The sequence below is a fragment of the Onychostruthus taczanowskii genome, unplaced genomic scaffold (genome assembly GCF_017590055.1).
Source record: "Onychostruthus taczanowskii isolate IOZ18803 unplaced genomic scaffold, ASM1759005v1 scaffold14, whole genome shotgun sequence".
Taxonomy (NCBI): domain Eukaryota; kingdom Metazoa; phylum Chordata; class Aves; order Passeriformes; family Passeridae; genus Onychostruthus; species Onychostruthus taczanowskii.
The window spans coordinates 5,101,453-5,107,452 of NW_024498573.1; the positions used below are offsets into that span (position 1 = coordinate 5,101,453).

At 49.4% G+C, this 6,000-nt stretch overlaps 1 protein-coding gene across 2 annotated transcripts in view; it reads right to left on the minus strand.

The window, feature by feature from the left end:
* SGCD (sarcoglycan delta) overlaps nt 1-1,197 on the minus strand; it is a 306,318-nt gene extending 305,121 nt beyond the window's left edge. Inside the window, exon 1 of one of the 2 annotated variants that reach the window (XM_041397415.1) lies at nt 1,140-1,197. The gene's annotated coding sequence lies outside the window, so the exon portion shown is untranslated. The remainder of the gene's footprint in view (nt 1-1,139) is intronic. The other variant, XM_041397414.1, reaches the window with a different exon arrangement.
* Between the last annotated feature and the right edge of the window lie 4,803 nt (nt 1,198-6,000).

A 6,000-nucleotide genomic window follows, 5' to 3' on the forward strand; every position in this document is an offset into this window, starting at 1 on the left:
CTTTATACCCTTTCATAGTCTGAAATATATATTTATACCAGACTTTTTTTTCTTTTCCTATTACATATTATACATGAAATTCACAAATGCTAAAGCAAAGACACTTCAACAAGCATTCTTAATACTGCAGACCAAAAGACGTCTTCTACATTAGCTACTCCCTAAGAAGACCACCAGAAAACAAAGTGCATCATCAACAACCAACAACCCTGCGAAATTCTGCAAAACCCAGTGAAATCAGCCTCTCATTGAAAACCCCTTACTTTTCTTTGAAAGTTTGCATTACCGGATGCATTTTCCCAACGTGGGCAAACACCGATCCATGCAGGAGAAGCACTGGAGCTTCGCTCTCACCTGTAAGCAGCACCTCGCGCCTCCGAGCCGGCATCGCACCGAGCGGGGCTCCCACCGCCCCGCTCCGCAGCCGCGCTCAGCCCCGCGGCCCCGGGGCGGCTGCCGGGACCCGCCCGCGGCTCCGACCGCCGGCAGCGGCTCCCGGGACCCGCCCGGGGTGGGGAAAACCCTCCCGGCACCAAAGCAGCCGCGACCACCGCACCTGTTGGCCCGCGGTCCCCGCCGCATCCCCCGCGGCTCCCGGCGCTTTTCCCTGATTCAGCCCGCTCTGTGCCCGCTTTCACCTGCTGCTCGAAGGTGCCGAAGGCGCTCTCCGCAGCTCCCCCCGCATGCCCGCTGTGAACACTCAGCCCGAGGGTCACTTCCAGACTCCCTTCCCCACGGGAACCTCGCCCCCCTCCGACACCGAGCATCCCCCGCAAAGCTCGGCCGAGCCTTCCAGAGGGCCGGGCAGCGTCCGCCCGCTGGCAAGAGACACTTTTCCCTCAGGGAATGCCAACACGGAGCCACCGCGCTGCGAGGGAGGGATGCGAGGGAGGGATGCGAGGGAGCGATGTGAAGGAGGGATGCGAAGAAGCGATGTGAAAGAGGGATGCGAGGGAGCGATGTGAAGGAGGGATGCGAAGAAGCGATGTGAAGAAGCGATGCGCGGGGAAACGGCGACCGCGACTCGCCGGGGCGCTGGGAGCACCCGAAGGGCCGCGTCCCCTCGCGAAGGGCAGCGCCGGCCAGAGCCCGAAACTCCGCCAAGTCCGAGCGCGGGCCCGGCCCGTGGCGGCACTCACCGGGGCGGGGGCGGGCTCGGCCCCTCAGGAGATCATGCCGGCGGAGCGCGGGGCCGGCGGCGGAGCGGCTGCTCTCCGCCCGCCGCGCCCCGGCAGCGACACCGGCACCGCGCGGCGGGAGCGCCGCTGCCTCCTCGGATGTCTCTTCTTTTTCTTCCTCCTTTCCCTCCCTCCCCTTTTATTCCTTTTCTTCCTTCACTCCACTTTTCATATTTTTCTCCCTTTTCACCCCACTGTTCTTTCCTCATTTCTGCCCTTCTCGCCATTCCCTCCCATTTTCCCATCGCTCTTTTTCCTGCCCCCTTTCCCTTTTTCAACCACCTGCCCCATTTTCCCCTGCATTTCGTAGAATCACAGAGTCGTTTCGGTGTGAAAAGACCATTACGATCTAGACCATCAAATCCAACCGCTACCCCAGCACTGCCAAGCCCACTGCTAAGCCATGTCCCAAAGTGCCACATCTGCACATCACTTAAACACCTCCAGGGATGCTGGCTCCACCACTTCCCAGGGCAATCTGTTCCAGTGCTTGACAATCCTGTCTGTGAAGAATTTCCTTCTTATATCCTGTCAAATCTGCCCTGTGGGAGTTTGAGGCTGTTCCGTCTTACTGCTTGCTACTTGGGAGATGAGGCCAAAGCCCCACCTGGCTACAGCCTCCTTTCAGGTGGTTGTAGAAATCTGTAAGATCTCTTGTGAGCCTCCTTCTCTCCAGGCTTTGCACCCCCAGCTCCTCATAGGCATGTGCTCTAGACCCTTCAACAGCTTCACTGCCCTACTATGGATACTGCTTTCTCTGTTCCTCCTTTTTTTAACTGATTTTTCCTCCTTCACTTTTTTTCCCCCATCCCTCTCCCTGCCAAAGCCTTTTAGCAAAGCAGACTCTGCCCAGCAGCCAAGTGGCAGCAGGGGCTTGGCCACCCAGTGGTACAAAGGCTCCAGCAGCAACACCACTCCTTTTCCCTTGGAACTCCATGTGTTGGAGAGGGAACCAGTGGAAATGGGTTTTTTTTGTACTCCAAAAAGTTGGTTGTTTTGCAATCATATGCAAATGCTTTGGGTCTAGCAGATGGCAATGAGTGCTTTCCTTCCATGTTTTACTCTGGAGCTCAATATCAAGGTAGAATTTGCAATAAGCTCAGTAGCTACTGACTAGTGGTTACTAGAACAGGTTAAACTTGTGTTCAAGTCATCACATGTCCACTTGCTGCTGTTCCCTTCCCTTTATGGGCCTGGGACCCTCCCTTCCCTTAAAATTCTGATGAAGCGCCAGGTTTGGTTCCTCAAAGGTCTGTAAAATCATTTCCCAACTAAAGAACTCCATATAACCCTACACCAAAGCCTCTACACATGCACTCCTTCCACCTGTTGTACGTTATATGCAAAAAAAAAAAAGTTCCTCTTATCTCCAGATTAAAAAAAAATACTGAAGAAATCTGACAGACCAAAAGAAAACAAAAGCACATCAGCAAAACTGGCAAGTATTTTACACTGTAAAATATTTACACTGTAAATTTTAGCAAGTTATTTTATCGAGCAACAAATTTGACCTATGAGTCTTCATTTTCTTTTCTGTTATTCTTTTAATTTTAGTACTTCCCTTTTTTGTACTTCATAACTGGTGTTTTGCTTGCACTGATTTGCAAGTGGATTCAGTTGGCCAGTAATGGCAGGGAATGCTAATTCCATTTAGTTACCGGAAAAAAGCAATAAAAAAAATATGTTTCCCTAAGGCCTCAACCCACAGTGATGAAAAATCCAGATCAACAAACATATTTTTTGTTAAAATCAGTCTTATGTGTTCTGTCTTTTCCCACAGAAAAATAAAAATAGGAAAACAGTCCACTAGGCAAATGCAATATAAATGATGCACCCTTCCCAGCTCCAGTAGTTTTATCCCAAATATATCCCCAAGCTGGGGGACAGTGTGTACCCCAGAAGTGGGCAAGCCCTAATCACATTTCAGATGTGCCACATACAGCCATAGCTAAGATTATTTAAAGTTATGGGGTCAGTGACAGGAGCAGCTGCTGCTCCTGACCTCCAGGGAATCACAGTCCTGGGTTAACACAAACTCTTGTCCCTCCGTTTCTCACTGGGGCTTACTGGGGTATGAGTGGTTCTTGGAGCTGCTGCAAAGGGCTCCCAGTGCTGGGCTGGCCACTGGCAGGACTGGGCTGCATGGCCAGAGGGAAATGCAGCACAGGAAAAGATAAAATAACTGCTCCTCTTAGAGATTACTTATTTTCCCTGCCTTTAGAAAGGAACAGCTGCTACTCAGGTTTGCCAGCACCCAGAACTCAAAAAAACTGTGAGAGACTCAGAAATAGGATGATTGTCTGTAAAACAGTCTGATGTCGAGGGGAAAAAAAAAAAAAGCCTCTTTTCATTTAGCCTGTGATTGCTAAGTCTGCAGAGATCCTTTTTTTCAAGCTTTTTCCTTGGTCCTTGAGGAGCAGAGATCCACTCTTTTTTTTTCCCCCTCTTTTTTAAATGAATGCTGGGATTCTAACATAATCAACTAATTCCAGGAGCTGAGGCTTCAAGATAAAAAGAAAAGTATACCATGTCACAAAGCTCACAATGCAATCTCATTGCATTGGCTTTGGCAGCGGTTCACTTGGCTCTGGAAATAATAAAGTGGGAGACTGAAATGACAAACAAACTGGAGATCCAAACCCAAGTACCACCAGGGAATGCTAAGCAGATGGCCAGCAAAAGACCAGCCCAAGGAATTGCTCCAGTCTTTGCAGGAGGATTACTGACAGCATCCACCGTGGTGGCCTCCTTCCTATGAGCTCGCCTGGCATAGTTTGCATCTTGATGTCCTTGTAAAGAATTAAGAGGAATAAACAAGCTAGAAAGACCTCTCAAATGCAAATCATTTGTGCACACTCTCATAGCAAACAGGGACATCCAAGGGCGTTGGAGAAACCATGGAGGGGTCAGAACCAACGCTACATTTCTGTGGCATTTTGGGCCTACCTTGCTTGAATTGTTTATTGAGCTATCACCGAGATATCAGGTGCGTGCTTTCAGCATGCTGCTATTGAAATGTCTGCTCTGTTTCAGTACACCATAATATTTTGTCAAGAGAATTTCTTTAAAAGAAGTTGCAAAATTATGACTGTGCTAAACAGGAGCTGGCACAACGGAAATTTTTTGGGGATGCCCCACAAGTATGCAAGTGCAAGCATATGAAATCTCATGTAGCATTTCATCTTCAGAAAGAGAAAAAAAAGCCCTAAGTTATATTGACTTTTTTCATATCCAATTTGCTTAGCAGAGAAAACATGAACATCAATTGTGGCCATTTGAACCAAGACATGTAGTAAAACACCTTGCAGAGCTCCATCAAGATCCTTTCTGCTTATCCTCATCAATACATTGGTTTACTGGAGAAGAAAACAGTTATTGTGGAACAGGTTTCAGACTGCCAACCCCAGCAGATTCTCTGTGCTGCCAAGTAGGATTTGTTTTTAGTCTATGTCCATCCCCAGCACTTAGCCAAGCTGACCTGTCCTCTTGTGTTTCTCAGCTTTCTTCAATTTTCACTCTTCCTACCAGTCTAAAAATGCAATGTTTAACACCAACTAAACCCGACATGCTCTCCTCACAGGGATCAGGATTTTGAACTTTGGACTCAACAGGAAAAGTTTTTCAAGGAGCACCTGGAGCTAAATCCTACCCACCATATTTGTGGGTGTTGCCCCATTACCTGGCAGTTTGAAATAAGCAGGATTTCATCATTTGGGGATGACAGTGAATTCCAGCCCCTTGTGCAGGAATGCAGCACTCCCATCCTGCTGTCCCAGCTCGTCTGCTCACAGGCTGGTGCCTCACTGGAGCACAGCCAGGCAGCCACACAAATGCACTGAGTGAATAAGGTCTTCCTTCCCTATGAGCTAATAATTACAAAGGCCAGTGTATATTCGTTTGGGTTCGGTCCTTTTCCCACTCAAATTAATGTAGGTTTTGCCATTGATGCTGATTTTAGGAAAAGCTGGCCCAACATCAGGGAGCTAAAATTAGACTGTTGCTGCCATCTTCCCCATAGCAGCCAAGGGAGCTACTGGCCTAGCCAGGAATCAGCACTAAGTCAAGGAACAGCCAGGTATCCTGGGAATGACTCTGCTGGGCTCCAACACCTGCTGCAGGAGGCAGTGGGACACCAGCACGGTCCAGGTGCCACCTCCACCCCACAGCAGGGTGGGGTCAGAGCCAGGCCCCCGGCTGTGCTCACCCCTCTGGAGCTCATTTGCCAAAACCAGAACTAAATGAGGGCAGAGAAGGAGGCACACAGAGAAAATCCTTTGCCCCTGGGGGCTCCAAGTCAGGGGATGGCAGCTCTTGGGGATGCCCACACATGCTGACACCTGTGTGTGACACACGGCACTGTCCTCAGGCCCTCCCTGCTCGGGGCTGTCGGATTTTCATCCCCTCCCCACAACACCAAAGCTGCTTGTTTGCAATATTGGCAATGCCACTCGAAAAAGTCAGGGGAAATCCATCACAGCCCGGGAGGTTATTCTGGTGTAACAAGCAGCCCTTGTACCTCATTTTTCAGCAGTGCAACTCAGGCCTCACAACTCCATTTCTGTGCTGCACAGAGGCAGTGGCTCAAAGCAAAGCTTGGGGGGCTTTTCTGCAGCCCAGCAGCTCAGGATCTGTACTCATAGGTGCAGATGTGGATATGCACATGTAAATATAATATACATACTATTATCCTCCATAGCTTTCCTCTGAAAAGCAGTATTTTCCTTTTGGCCAGTTGTCTACCCACAATATTCCTGAGCGTAGAGACACACAGACATTTAGCAGCAAGGCTGAAGAAATGAAAACCCTCCTCAGCCACATTCCC